General features: G+C 39.0%; 1 protein-coding gene across 1 annotated transcript in view; it reads left to right on the top strand.

Moving 5' to 3' along the window:
* Positions 1-15,932, top strand: part of LOC106564296 (somatostatin receptor type 5) — a 95,580-nt gene that overhangs the window by 31,610 nt on the left and 48,038 nt on the right. The window lies entirely within an intron of this gene.

Raw genomic sequence — 15,932 nt, forward strand, 5'->3', positions numbered from 1 at the left:
TTATTACTGTGGTGTCAGTAGGAGTGTATAGATGTTTATTACTGTGGTGTCAGTAGGAGTGTATAGATGTTTATTACTGTGGTCTCAGTAGGAGTGTATAGATGTTTATTACTGTGGTCTCAGTAGGAGTGTATAGATGTTTATTACTGTGGTCTCAGTAGGAGTGTATAGATGTTTATTACTGTGGTCTCAGTAGGAGTGTATAGATGTTTATTACTGTGGTCTCAGTAGGAGTGTATAGATGTTTATTACTTTGATCTCAGTAGGAGTGTATAGATGTTTATTACTGTGGTCTCAGTAGGAGTGTATAGATGTTTATTACTGTGGTCTCAGTAGGAGTGTATAGATGTTTATTACTGTGGTCTCAGTAGGAGTGTATAGATGTTTATTACTGTGGTCTCAGTAAGAGTGTATAGATGTTTATTACTGTGGTCTCAGTAGGAGTGTATAGATGTTTATTACTGTGGTCTCAGTAGGAGTGTATAGATGTTTATTACTGTGGTCTCAGTAGGAGTGTATATATGTTTATTACTGTGGTCTCAGTAGGAGTGTATAGATGTTTATTACTGTGGTCTCAGTAGGAGTGTATAGATGTTTATTACTGTGGTCTCAGTAGGAGTGTATAGATGTGTATTACTGTGGTCTCAGTAGGAGTGTATAGATGTTTATTACTGTGGTCTCAGTAGGAGTGTATAGATGTTTATTACTGTGGTCTCAGTAGGAGTGTATAGATGTTTATTCCTGTGGTCTCAGTAGGAGTGTATAGATGTTTATTACTGTGGTCTCAGTAGGAGTGTATAGATGTTTATTACTGTGGTCTCAGTAGGAGTGTATAGATGTTTATTACTGTGGTCTCAGTAGGAGTGAATACATGTTTATTACTGTGGTCTCAGTAGGAGTGTATAGATGTTTATTACTGTGGTCTCAGTAGGAGTGTATAGATGTTTATTACTGTGGTCTCAGTAGGAGTGTATAGATGTTTATTACTGTGGTCTCAGTAGGAGTGTATGGATGTTTATTACTGTGGTCTCAGTAGGAGTGTATGGATGTTTATTACTGTGGTCTCAGTAGGAGTGTATGGATGTTTATTACTGTGGTCTCAGTAGGAGTGTATGGATGTTTATTACTGTGGTCTCAGTAGGAGTGTATGGATGTTTATTACTGTGGTCTCAGTAGGAGTGTATGGATGTTTATTACTGTGGTCTCAGTAGGAGTGTATGGATGTTTATTACTGTGTTCTCAGTAGGAGTGTATGGATGTTTATTACTGTGGTCTCAGTAGGAGTGTATAGATGTTTATTACTGTGGTCTCAGTAGGAGTGTATAGATGTTTATTACTGTGGTCTCAGTAGGAGTGTATAGATGTTTATTACTGTGGTCTCAGTAGGAGTGTATATATGTTTATTACTGTGGTCTCAGTAGGAGTGTATAGATGTTTATTACTGTGGTCTCAGTAGGAGTGTATAGATGTTTATTACTGTGGTCTCAGTAGGAGTGTATAGATGTTTATTACTGTGGTCTCAGTAGGAGTGTATAGATGTTTATTACTGTCGTCTCAGTAGGAGTGTATAGATGTTTATTACTGTGGTCTCAGTAGGAGTGTATAGATGTGTATTACTGTGGTCTCAGTAGGAGTGTATAGATGTTTATTACTGTGGTCTCAGTAGGAGTGTATAGATGTGTATTACTGTGGTCTCAGTAGGAGTGTATAGATGTTTATTACTGTGGTCTCAGTAGGAGTGTATAGATGTTTATTACTGTGGTCTCAGTAGGAGTGTATAGATGTTTATTACTGTGGTCTCAGTAGGAGTGTATAGATGTTTATTACTGTGGTCTCAGTAGGAGTGTATAGATGTTTATTACTGTGGTCTCAGTGGGAGTGTATAGATGTTTATTACTATGGTCTCAGTAGGAGTGTATAGCTGTTTATTACTGTGGTCTCAGTAGGAGTGTATAGATGTTTATTACTGTAGACTCAGTGGGACTGTATAGATGTTTATTACTGGTGGTCTCAGTGGGAGTGTATAGATGTTTATTACTGGTGGTCTCAGTGGGAGTGTATAGATGTTTATTACTGTGGTCTCAGTGGGAGTGTATAGATGTTTATTACTGTGGTCTCAGTGGGAGTGTATAGATGTTTATTACTGTGGTCTCAGTGGGAGTGTATAGATGTTTATTACTGTGGTCTCAGTGGGAGTGTATAGATGTTTATTACTGTGGTCTCAGTAGGAGTGTATGGATGTTTATTACTGTGGTCTCAGTAGGAGTGTATGGATGTTTATTACTGTGGTCTCAGTAGGAGTGTATGGATGTTTATTACTGTGGTCTCAGTAGGAGTGTATAGATGTTTATTACTGTGGTCTCAGTAGGAGTGTATAGATGTTTATTACTGTGGTCTCAGTAGGAGTGTATAGATGTTTATTACTGTGGTCTCAGTAGGAGTGTATAGATGTTTATTATTGTGGTCTCAGTAGGAGTGTATAGATGTTTATTACTGTGGTCTCAGTAGGAGTGTATAGATGTGTATTACTGTGGTCTCAGTAGGAGTGTATAGATGTTTATTACTGTGGTCTCAGTGGGAGTGTATAGATGTTTATTAATGTGGTCTCAGTAGGAGTGTATAGATGTTTATTACTGTGGTCTCAGTGGGAGTGTATATATGTTTATTACTGTGTTCTCAGTGGGAGTGTATAGATGTTTATTACTGTGGTCTCAGTAGGAGTGTATAGATGTTTATTACTGTGGTCTCAGTAGGAGTGTATAGATGTTTATTACTGTGGTCTCAGTAGGAGTGTATAGATGTTTATTACTGTGGTCTCAGTAGGAGTGTATAGATGTTTATTACTGTGGTCTCAGTAGGCGTGTATAGATGTTTATTACTGTGGTCTCAGTAGGAGTGTATAGATGTTTATTACTGTGGTCTCAGTAGGAGTGTATAGATGTTTATTACTGTGGTCTCAGTAGGAGTGTATAGATGTTTATTACTGTGGTCTCAGTAGGAGTGTATAGATGTTTATTACTGTGGTCTCAGTAGGAGTGTATAGATGTTTATTACTGTGGTCTCAGTAGGAGTGTATAGATGTTTATTACTGTGGTCTCAGTAGGAGTGTATATATGTTTATTACTGTGGTCTCAGTAGGAGTGTATAGATGTTTATTACTGTGGTCTCAGTAGGGGTGTATAGATGTTTATTACTGTGGTCTCAGTAGGGGTGTATAGATGTTTATTACTGTGGTCTCAGTAGGAGTGTATAGATGTTTATTGCTGTGGTCTCAGTAGGAGTGTATAGATGTGTATTGCTGTGGTCTCAGTAGGAGTGTATAGATGTTTATTGCTGTGGTCTCAGTAGGAGTGTATAGATGTTTATTGCTGTGGTCTCAGTAGGAGTGTATAGATGTTTATTGCTGTGGTCTCAGTAGGAGTGTATAGATGTTTATTGCTGTGGTCTCAGTAGGAGTGTATAGATGTTTATTGCTGTGGTCTCAGTAGGAGTGTATAGATGTTTATTGCTGTGGTCTCAGTAGGAGTGTATAGATGTTTATTGCTGTGGTCTCAGTAGGAGTGTATAGATGTTTATTGCTGTGGTCTCAGTAGGAGTGTATAGATGTTTATTGCTGTGGTCTCAGTAGGAGTGTATAGATGTTTATTGCTGTGGTCTCAGTAGGAGTGTATTGATGTTTATTACTGTGGTCTCAGTAGGAGTGTATAGATGTTTATTACTGTGGTCTCAGTAGGAGTGTATAGATGTTTATTACTGTGGTCTCAGTAGGAGTGTATATATGTTTATTACTGTGGTCTCAGTAGGAGTGTATAGATGTTTATTACTGTGGTCTCAGTAGGAGTGTATAGATGTTTATTACTGTGGTCTCTGTAGGAGTGTATAGATGTTTATTACTGTGGTCTCAGTGGGAGTGTATAGATGTTTATTACTATGGTCTCAGTAGGAGTGTATAGATGTTTATTTCTGTGGTCTCAGTAGGAGTGTATAGATGTTTATTACTGTGGTCTCAGTAGGAGTGTATATATGTTTATTACTGTGGTCTCAGTAGGAGTGTATAGATGTTTATTACTGTGGTCTCAGTAGGAGTGTATAGATGTTTATTACTGTGGTCTCAGTAGGAGTGTATAGATGTTTATTACTGTGGTCTCAGTGGGAGTGTATAGATGTTTATTACTATGGTCTCAGTAGGAGTGTATAGATGTTTATTACTGTGGTCTCAGTAGGAGTGTATAGATGTTTATTACTGTGGTCTCAGTGGGAGTGTATAGATGTTTATTACTGGTGGTCTCAGTGGGAGTGTATAGATGTTTATTACTGGTGGTCTCAGTGGGAGTGTATAGATGTTTATTACTGTGGTCTCAGTGGGAGTGTATAGATGTTTATTACTGTGGTCTCAGTGGGAGTGTATAGATGTTTATTACTGTGGTCTCAGTGGGAGTGTATAGATGTTTATTACTGTGGTCTCAGTGGGAGTGTATAGATGTTTATTAATGTGGTCTCAGTGGGAGTGTATAGACGTTTATTACTTTGGTCTCAGTGGGAGTGTATATATGTTTATTACTGTGTTCTCAGTAGGAGTGTATAGATGTTTATTACTGTGGTCTCAGTAGGAGTGTATAGATGTTTATTACTGTGGTCTCAGTAGGAGTGTATAGATGTTTATTACTGTGGTCTCAGTAGGAGTGTATAGATGTTTATTACTGTGGTCTCAGTAGGAGTGTATAGATGTTTATTACTGTGGTCTCAGTAGGAGTGTATAGATGTTTATTACTGTGGTCTCAGTAGGAGTGTATAGATGTTTATTACTGTGGTCTCAGTAGGAGTGTATAGATGTTTATTACTGTGGTCTCAGTAGGAGTGTATATATGTTGATTACTGTGGTCTCAGTAGGAGTGTATAGATGTTTATTACTGTGGTCTCAGTAGGAGTGTATAGATGTTTATTACTGTGGTCTCAGTAGGAGTGTATATATGTTTATTACTGTGGTCTCAGTAGGAGTGTATAGATGTTTATTACTGTGGTCTCAGTAGGAGTGTATAGATGTTTATTACTGTGGTCTCAGTGGGAGTGTATAGATGTTTATTACTGGTGGTCTCAGTGGGAGTGTATAGATGTTTATTACTGGTGGTCTCAGTGGGAGTGTATAGATGTTTATTACTGTGGTCTCAGTGGGAGTGTATAGATGTTTATTACTGTGGTCTCAGTGGGAGTGTATAGATGTTTATTACTGTGGTCTCAGTGGGAGTGTATAGATGTTTATTAATGTGGTCTCAGTAGGAGTGTATAGACGTTTATTACTTTGGTCTCAGTGGGAGTGTATATATGTTTATTACTGTGTTCTCAGTAGGAGTGTATAGATGTTTATTACTGTGGTCTCAGTAGGAGTGTATAGATGTTTATTACTGTGGTCTCAGTAGGAGTGTATAGATGTTTATTACTGTGGTCTCAGTAGGAGTGTATAGATGTTTATTACTGTGGTCTCAGTAGGAGTGTATAGGTGTTTAGTGTGGTCTCAGTAGGAGTGTATAGGTGTTTAGTGTGGTCTCAGTAGGAGTGTATAGGTGTTTAGTGTGGTCTCAGTAGGAGTGTATAGGTGTTTAGTGTGGTCTCAGTTGGAGTGTATAGCTGTTTAGTGTGGTCTCAGTAGGAGTGTATAGATGTTTAGTGTGGTCTCAGTAGGAGTGTATAGGTGTTTAGTGTGGTCTCAGTAGGAGTGTATAGGTGTTTAGTGTGGTCTCAGTAGGAGTGTATAGGTGTTTAGTGTGGTCTCAGTAGGAGTGTATAGATGTTTAGTGTGGTCTCAGTAGGAGTGTATAGATGTTTAGTGTGGTCTCAGTAGGAGTGTATAGGTGTTTAGTGTGGTCTCAGTAGGAGTGTATAGATGTTTAGTGTGGTCTCAGTAGGAGTGTATAGGTGTTTAGTGTGGTCTCAGTAGGAGTGTATAGGTGTTTAGTGTGGTCTCAGTAGGAGTGTATAGATGTTTAGTGTGGTCTCAGAAGGAGTGTATAGGTGTTTAGTGTGGTCTCAGTAGGAGTGTATAGATGTTTAGTGTGGTCTCAGTAGGAGTGTATAGGTGTTTAGTGTGGTCTCAGTAGGTGTGTATAGGTGTTTAGTGTGGTCTCAGTAGGAGTGTATAGGTGTTTAGTGTGGTCTCAGTAGGAGTGTATAGGTGTTTAGTGTGCACTCAGTAGGAGTGTATAGGTGTTTAGTGTGGTCTCAGTAGGAGTGTATAGATGTTTAGTGTGGTCTCAGTAGGAGTGTATAGATGTTTATTACTGTGGTCTCAGTAGGAGTGTATAGGTGTTTAGTGTGGTCTCAGTAGGAGTGTATAGGTGTTTAGTGTGGTCTCAGTAGGAGTGTATAGATGTTTAGTACTGTGGTCTCAGTAGGAGTGTATAGATGTTTATTACTGTGGTCTCAGTAGGAGTGTATAGATGTTTATTACTGTGGTCTCAGTTGGAGTGTATATATGTTTATTACTGTGGTCTCAGTAGGAGTGTATAGATGTTTATTACTGTGGTCTCAGTAGGAGTGTATAGATGTTTATTACTGTGGTCTCAGTAGGAGTGTATAGATGTTTATTACTGTGGTCTCAGTAGGAGTGTATAGGTGTTTAGTGTGGTCTCAGTAGGAGTGTATAGGTGTTTAGTGTGGTCTCAGTAGGAGTGTATAGGTGTTTAGTGTGGTCTCAGTAGGAGTGTATAGGTGTTTAGTGTGGTCTCAGTAGGAGTGTATAGATGTTTAGTGTGGTCTCAGTAGGAGTGTATAGGTGTTTAGTGTGGTCTCAGTAGGAGTGTATAGGTGTTTAGTGTGGTCTCAGTAGGAGTGAATAGGTGTTTAGTGTGGTCTCAGTAGGAGTGTATAGATGTTTAGTGTGGTCTCAGTAGGAGTGTATAGATGTTTAGTGTGGTCTCAGTAGGAGTGTATAGGTGTTTAGTGTGGTCTCAGTAGGAGTGTATAGATGTTTAGTGTGGTCTCAGTAGGAGTGTATAGGTGTTTAGTGTGGTCTCAGTAGGAGTGTATAGGTGTTTAGTGTGGTCTCAGTAGGAGTGTATAGATGTTTAGTGTGGTCTCAGTAGGAGTGTATAGGTGTTTAGTGTGGTCTCAGTAGGAGTGTATAGATGTTTAGTGTGGTCTCAGTAGGAGTGTATAGGTGTTTAGTGTGGTCTCAGTAGGTGTGTATAGGTGTTTAGTGTGGTCTCAGTAGGAGTGTATAGGTGTTTAGTGTGGTCTCAGTAGGAGTGTATAGGTGTTTAGTGTGCACTCAGTAGGAGTGTATAGGTGTTTAGTGTGGTCTCAGTAGGAGTGTATAGATGTTTAGTGTGGTCTCAGTAGGAGTGTATAGATGTTTATTACTGTGGTCTCAGTAGGAGTGTATAGGTGTTTAGTGTGGTCTCAGTAGGAGTGTATAGGTGTTTAGTGTGGTCTCAGTAGGAGTGTATAGATGTTTAGTACTGTGGTCTCAGTAGGAGTGTATAGATGTTTATTACTGTGGTCTCAGTAGGAGTGTATAGATGTTTATTACTGTGGTCTCAGTTGGAGTGTATATATGTTTATTACTGTGGTCTCAGTAGGAGTGTATAGATGTTTATTACTGTGGTCTCAGTAGGAGTGTATATATGTTTATTACTGTGGTCTCAGTAGGAGTGTATATATGTTTATTACTGTGGTCTCAGTAGGAGTGTATAGATGTTTATTACTGTGGTCTCAGTAGGAGTGTATAGATGTTTATTACTGTGGTCTCAGTAGGAGTGTATAGGTGTTTAGTGTGGTCTCAGTAGGAGTGTATAGGTGTTTAGTGTGGTCTCAGTAGGAGTGTATAGGTGTTTAGTGTGGTCTCAGTAGGAGTGTATAGGTGTTTAGTGTGGTCTCAGTAGGAGTGTATAGATGTTTATTACTGTGGTCTCAGTAGGAGTGTATAGATGTTTATTACTGTGGTCTCAGTAGGAGTGTATAGATGTTTATTACTGTGGTCTAAGTAGGAGTGTATAGATGTTTATTACTGTGGTCTCAGTAGGAGTGTGTAGATGTTTATTACTGGTGGTCTCAGTAGGAGTGTGTAGATGTTTATTACTGTGGTCTCAGTAGGAGTGTATAGATGTTTATTACTGTGGTCTCAGTAGGAGTGTATAGATGTTTATTACTGTGGTCTCAGTAGGAGTGTATAGATGTTTATTACTGTGGTCTCAGTAGGAGTGTATAGATGTTTATTACTGTGGTGTCAGTAGGAGTGTATAGATGTTTATTACTGTGGTCTCAGTAGGAGTGTATAGATGTTTATTACTGTGATCTCAGTAGGAGTGTATAGATGTTTATTACTGTGGTCTCAGTAGGAGTGTATAGATGGTTATTACTGTGGTCTCAGTAGGAGTATATAGATGTTTATTACTGTGGTCTCAGTAGGAGTGTATAGATGTTTATTACTGTGGTCTCAGTAGGAGTGTATAGATGTTTATTACTGTGGTCTCAGTAGGAGTGTATATATGTTTATTACTGTGGTCTCAGTAGGAGTGTATAGATGTTTATTACTGTGGTCTCAGTAGGAGTGTATATATGTTTATTACTGTGGTCTCAGTAGGAGTGTATAGATGTTTATTACTGTGGTCTCAGTAGGAGTGTATAGGTGTTTAGTGTGGTCTCAGTAGGAGTGTATAGGTGTTTAGTGTGGTCTCAGTAGGAGTGTATAGGTGTTTAGTGTGGTCTCAGTAGGAGTGTATAGGTGTTTAGTGTGGTCTCAGTAGGAGTGTATAGATGTTTATTACTGTGGTCTCAGTAGGAGTGTATAGATGTTTATTACTGTGGTCTCAGTAGGAGTGTATAGATGTTTATTACTGTGGTCTCAGTAGGAGTGTGTAGATGTTTATTACTGGTGGTCTCAGTAGGAGTGTGTAGATGTTTATTACTGTGGTCTCAGTAGGAGTGTATAGATGTTTATTACTGTGGTCTCAGTAGGAGTGTATAGATGTTTATTACTGTGGTCTCAGTAGGAGTGTATAGATGTTTATTACTGTGGTCTCAGTAGGAGTGTATAGATGTTTATTACTGTGGTGTCAGTAGGAGTGTATAGATGTTTATTACTGCGGTCTCAGTAGGAGTGTATAGATGTTTATTACTGTGATCTCAGTAGGAGTGTATAGATGTTTATTACTGTGGTCTCAGTAGGAGTGTATAGATGTTTATTACTGTGGTCTCAGTAGGAGTGTATAGATGTTTATTACTGTGGTCTCAGTTGGAGTGTATAGATGTTTATTACTGTGGTCTCAGTAGGAGTGTATAGATGTTTATTACTGTGGTCTCAGTAGGAGTGTATATATGTTTATTACTGTGGTCTCAGTAGGAGTGTATAGATGTTTATTACTGTGGTCTCAGTAGGAGTGTATAGATGTTTATTACTGTGGTCTCAGTAGGAGTGTATAGATGTTTATTACTGTGGTCTCAGTAGGAGTGTATATATGTTTATTACTGTGGTCTCAGTAGGAGTGTATAGATGTTTATTACTGTGGTCTCAGTAGGAGTGTATAGATGTTTATTACTGTGGTCTCAGTAGGAGTGTATAGATGTTTATTACTGTGGTCTCAGTAGGAGTGTATAGATGTTTATTACTGTGGTCTCAGTAGGAGTGTATAGATGTGTATTACTGTGGTCTCAGTAGGAGTGTATAGATGTTTATTACTGTGGTCTCATTAGGAGTGTATAGATGTTTATTACTGTGGTCTCAGTAGGAGTGTATAGATGTTTATTACTGTGGTCTCAGTAGGAATGTATAGATGTTTATTACTGTGGTCTCAGTAGGAGTGTATAGATGTTTATTACTGTGGTCTCAGTAGGAGTGTATAGATGTTTATTACTGTGGTCTCAGTAGGAGTGTATAGATGTTTATTACTGTGGTCTCAGTAGGAGTGTATAGATGTTTATTACTGTGGTCTCAGTAGGAGTGTATATATGTTTATTACTGTGGTCTCAGTAGGAGTGTATAGATGTTTATTACTGTGGTCTCATTAGGAGTGTATAGATGTTTATTACTGTGGTCTCAGTAGGAGTGTATAGATGTTTATTACTGTGGTCTCAGTAGGAGTGTATAGATGTTTATTACTGTGGTCTCAGTAGGAGTGTATAGATGTTTATTACTGTGGTCTCAGTAGGAGTGTATAGATGTTTATTACTGTGGTCTCAGTAGGAGTGTATAGATGTTTATTACTGTGGTCTCAGTAGGAGTGTGTAGATGTTTATTACTGGTGGTCTCAGTAGGAGTGTGTAGATGTTTATTACTGTGGTCTCAGTAGGAGTGTATAGATGTTTATTACTGTGGTCTCAGTAGGAGTGTATAGATGTTTATTACTGTGGTCTCAGTAGGAGTGTATAGATGTTTATTACTGTGGTCTCAGTAGGAGTGTATAGATGTTTATTACTGTGGTGTCAGTAGGAGTGTATAGATGTTTATTACTGCGGTCTCAGTAGGAGTGTATAGATGTTTATTACTGTGATCTCAGTAGGAGTGTATAGATGTTTATTACTGTGGTCTCAGTAGGAGTGTATAGATGTTTATTACTGTGGTCTCAGTAGGAGTGTATAGATGTTTATTACTGTGGTCTCAGTTGGAGTGTATAGATGTTTATTACTGTGGTCTCAGTAGGAGTGTATAGATGTTTATTACTGTGGTCTCAGTAGGAGTGTATATATGTTTATTACTGTGGTCTCAGTAGGAGTGTATAGATGTTTATTACTGTGGTCTCAGTAGGAGTGTATAGATGTTTATTACTGTGGTCTCAGTAGGAGTGTATAGATGTTTATTACTGTGGTCTCAGTAGGAGTGTATATATGTTTATTACTGTGGTCTCAGTAGGAGTGTATAGATGTTTATTACTGTGGTCTCAGTAGGAGTGTATAGATGTTTATTACTGTGGTCTCAGTAGGAGTGTATAGATGTTTATTACTGTGGTCTCAGTAGGAGTGTATAGATGTTTATTACTGTGGTCTCAGTAGGAGTGTATAGATGTGTATTACTGTGGTCTCAGTAGGAGTGTATAGATGTTTATTACTGTGGTCTCATTAGGAGTGTATAGATGTTTATTACTGTGGTCTCAGTAGGAGTGTATAGATGTTTATTACTGTGGTCTCAGTAGGAATGTATAGATGTTTATTACTGTGGTCTCAGTAGGAGTGTATAGATGTTTATTACTGTGGTCTCAGTAGGAGTGTATAGATGTTTATTACTGTGGTCTCAGTAGGAGTGTATAGATGTTTATTACTGTGGTCTCAGTAGGAGTGTATAGATGTTTATTACTGTGGTCTCAGTAGGAGTGTATATATGTTTATTACTGTGGTCTCAGTAGGAGTGTATAGATGTTTATTACTGTGGTCTCATTAGGAGTGTATAGATGTTTATTACTGTGGTCTCAGTAGGAGTGTATAGATGTTTATTACTGTGGTCTCAGTAGGAGTGTATAGATGTTTATTACTGTGGTCTCAGTAGGAGTGTATAGATGTTTATTACTGTGGTCTCAGTAGGAGTGTATAGATGTTTATTACTGTGGTCTCAGTAGGAGTGTATAGATGTTTATTACTGTGGTCTCAGTAGGAGTGTATAGATGTTTATTACTGTGGTCTCAGTAGGAGTGTATATATGTTTATTACTGTGGTCTCAGTAGGAGTGTATAGATGTTTATTACTGTGGTCTCAGTAGGAGTGTATAGATGTTTATTACTGTGGTCTCAGTAGGAGTGTATAGATGTTTATTACTGTGGTCTCAGTAGGAGTGTATAGATGTTTATTACTGTGGTCTCAGTAGGAGTGTATAGATGTTTATTACTGTGGTCTCAGTAGGAGTGTATAGATGTTTATTACTGTGGTCTCAGTAGGAGTGTATAGATGTTTATTACTGTGGTCTCAGTAGGAGTGTATATATGTTTATTACTGTGGTCTCAGTAGGAGTGTATATATGTTTATTACTGTGGTCTCAGTAGGAGTGTATAGGTGTTTAGTGTGGTCTCAGTAGGAGTGTATAGGTGTTTAGTGTGGTCTCAGTAGGAGTGTATAGGTGTTTAGTGTGGTCTCAGTAGGAGTGTATAGGTGTGTATTACTGTGGTCTCAGTAGGAGTGTAAAGATGTTTATTACTGTGGTCTCAGTAGGAGTGTATAGATGTTTATTACTGTGGTCTCAGTTGGAGAGTATATATGTTTATTACTGTGGTCTCAGTAGGAGTGTATAGATGTTTATTACTGTGGTCTCAGTAGGAGTGTATATATGTTTATTACTGTGGTCTCAGTAGGAGTGTATATATGTTTATTACTGTGGTCTCAGTAGGAGTGTATAGGTGTTTAGTGTGGTCTCAGTAGGAGTGTATAGGTGTTTAGTGTGGTCTCAGTAGGAGTGTATAGGTGTTTAGTGTGGTCTCAGTAGGAGTGTATAGGTGTTTAGTGTGGTCTCAGTAGGAGTGTATAGGTGTTTAGTGTGGTCTCAGTAGGAGTGTATAGATGTTTAGTGTGGTCTCAGTAGGAGTGTATAGGTGTTTAGTGTGGTCTCAGTAGGAGTGTATAGATGTTTAGTGTGGTCTCAGTAGGAGTGTATAGGTGTTTAGTGTGGTCTCAGTAGGAGTGTATAGGTGTTTAGTGTGGTCTCAGTAGGAGTGTATAGGTGTTTAGTGTGGTCTCAGTAGGAGTGTATAGCTGTTTAGTGTGGTCTCAGTAGGAGTGTATAGATGTTTAGTGTGGTCTCAGTAGGAGTGTATAGGTGTTTAGTGTGGTCTCAGTAGGAGTGTATAGATGTTTAGTGTGGTCTCAGTAGGAGTGTATAGGTGTTTAGTGTGGTCTCAGTAGGAGTGTATAGGTGTTTAGTGTGGTCTCAGTAGGAGTGTATAGATGTTTAGTGTGGTCTCAGTAGGAGTGTATAGGTGTTTAGTGTGGTCTCAGTAGGAGTGTATAGATGTTTAGTGTGGTCTCAGTAGGAGTGTATAGGTGTTTAGTGTGGTCTCAGTAGGTGTGTATAGGTGTTTAGTGTGGTCTCAGTAGGAGTGTATAGGTGTTTAGTGTGGTCTCAGTAGGTGTGTATAGGTGTTTAGTGTGGTCTCAGTAGGAGTGTATAGGTGTTTAGTGTGGTCTCAGTAGGAGTGTATAGATGTTTAGTACTGTGGTCTCAGTAGGAGTGTATAGATGTTTATTACTGTGGTCTCAGTAGGAGTGTATAGATGTTTATTACTGTGGTCTCAGTTGGAGTGTATATATGTTTATTACTGTGGTCTCAGTAGGAGTGTATAGATGTTTATTACTGTGGTCTCAGTAGGAATGTATATATGTTTATTACTGTGGTCTCAGTAGGAGTGTATATATGTTTATTACTGTGGTCTCAGTAGGAGTGTATAGATGTTTATTACTGTGGTCTCAGTAGGAGTGTATAGATGTTTATTACTGTGGTCTCAGTAGGAGTGTATAGGTGTTTAGTGTGGTCTCAGTAGGAGTGTATAGGTGTTTAGTGTGGTCTCAGTAGGAGTGTATAGGTGTTTAGTGTGGTCTCAGTAGGAGTGTATAGGTGTTTAGTGTGGTCTCAGTAGGAGTGTATAGATGTTTAGTGTGGTCTCAGTAGGAGTGTATAGGTGTTTAGTGTGGTCTCAGTAGGAGTGTATAGATGTTTAGTGTGGTCTCAGTAGGAGTGTACAGGTGTTTAGTGTGGTCTCAGTAGGAGTGTATAGATGTTTAGTGTGGTCTCAGTAGGAGTGTATAAATGTTTAGTGTGGTCTCAGTAGGAGTGTATAGGTGTTTAGTGTGGTCTCAGTAGGAGTGTATAGATGTTTAGTGTGGTCTCAGTAGGAGTGTATAGGTGTTTAGTGTGGTCTCAGTAGGAGTGTATAGGTGTTTAGTGTGGTCTCAGTAGGAGTGTATAGATGTTTAGTGTGGTCTCAGTAGGAGTGTATAGGTGTTTAGTGTGGTCTCAGTAGGAGTGTATAGGTGTTTAGTGTGGTCTCAGTAGGAGTGTATAGATGTTTAGTGTGGTCTCAGTAGGAGTGTATAGGTGTTTAGTGTGGTCTCAGTAGGAGTGTATAGATGTTTAGTTTGGTCTCAGTAGGAGTGTATAGGTGTTTAGTGTGGTCTCAGTAGGTGTGTATAGGTGTTTAGTGTGGTCTCAGTAGGAGTGTATAGGTGTTTAGTGTGGTCTCAGTAGGAGTGTATAGATGTTTAGTACTGTGGTCTCAGTAGGAGTGTATAGATGTTTATTACTGTGGTCTCAGTAGGAGTGTATAGATGTTTATTACTGTGGTCTCAGTTGGAGTGTATATATGTTTATTACTGTGGTCTCAGTAGGAGTGTATAGATGTTTATTACTGTGGTCTCAGTAGGAGTGTATATATGTTTATTACTGTGGTCTCAGTAGGAGTGTATATATGTTTATTACTGTGGTCTCAGTAGGAGTGTATAGATGTTTATTACTGTGGTCTCAGTAGGAGTGTATAGATGTTTATTACTGTGGTCTCAGTAGGAGTGTATAGGTGTTTAGTGTGGTCTCAGTAGGAGTGTATAGGTGTTTAGTGTGGTCTCAGTAGGAGTGTATAGGTGTTTAGTGTGGTCTCAGTAGGAGTGTATAGGTGTTTAGTGTGGTCTCAGTAGGAGTGTATAGGTGTTTAGTGTGGTCTCAGTAGGAGTGTATAGATGTTTAGTGTGGTCTCAGTAGGAGTGTATAGATGTTTAGTGTGGTCTCAGTAGGAGTGTATAGGTGTTTAGTGTGGTCTCAGTAGGAGTGTATAGATGTTTAGTGTGGTCTCAGTAGGAGTGTATAGGTGTTTAGTGTGGTCTCAGTAGGAGTGTATAGGTGTTTAGTGTGGTCTCAGTAGGAGTGTATAGATGTTTAGTGTGGTCTCAGTAGGAGTGTATAGGTGTTTAGTGTGGTCTCAGTAGGAGTGTATAGATGTTTAGTGTGGTCTCAGTAGGAGTGTATAGGTGTTTAGTGTGGTCTCAGTAGGTGTGTATAGGTGTTTAGTGTGGTCTCAGTAGGAGTGTATAGGTGTTTAGTGTGGTCTCAGTAGGTGTGTATAGGTGTTTAGTGTGGTCTCAGTAGGAGTGTATAGGTGTTTAGTGTGGTCTCAGTAGGAGTGTATAGATGTTTAGTACTGTGGTCTCAGTAGGAGTGTATAGATGTTTATTACTGTGGTCTCAGTAGGAGTGTATAGATGTTTATTACTGTGGTCTCAGTTGGAGTGTATATATGTTTATTACTGTGGTCTCAGTAGGAGTGTATAGATGTTTATTACTGTGGTCTCAGTAGGAATGTATATATGTTTATTACTGTGGTCTCAGTAGGAGTGTATATATGTTTATTACTGTGGTCTCAGTAGGAGTGTATAGATGTTTATTACTGTGGTCTCAGTAGGAGTGTATAGATGTTTATTACTGTGGTCTCAGTAGGAGTGTATAGGTGTTTAGTGTGGTCTCAGTAGGAGTGTATAGGTGTTTAGTGTGGTCTCAGTAGGAGTGTATAGGTGTTTAGTGTGGTCTCAGTAGGAGTGTATAGGTGTTTAGTGTGGTCTCAGTAGGAGTGTATAGATGTTTAGTGTGGTCTCAGTAGGAGTGTATAGGTGTTTAGTGTGGTCTCAGTAGGAGTGTATAGATGTTTAGTGTGGTCTCAGTAAGAGTGTATAGGTGTTTAGTGTTGTCTCAGTAGGAGTGTATAGGTGTTTAGTGTGGTCTCAGTAGGAGTGTACAGGTGTTTAGTGTGGTCTCAGTAGGAGTGTATAGATGTTTAGTGTGGTCTCAGTAGGAGTGTATAAATGTTTAGTGTGGTCTCAGTAGGAGTGTATAGGTGTTTAGTGTGGTCTCAGTAGGAGTGTATAGATGTTTAGTGTGGTCTCAGTAGGAGTGTATAGGTGTTTAGTGTGGTCTCAGTAGGAGTGTATAGGTGTTTAGTGTGGTCTCAGTAGGAGTGTATAGATGTTTAGTGTGGTCTC

This window comes from Salmo salar, chromosome 12 (assembly GCF_965601325.2).
Source record: "Salmo salar chromosome 12, fSalSal1, whole genome shotgun sequence".
Taxonomy (NCBI): Eukaryota; Metazoa; Chordata; class Actinopteri; order Salmoniformes; family Salmonidae; genus Salmo; species Salmo salar.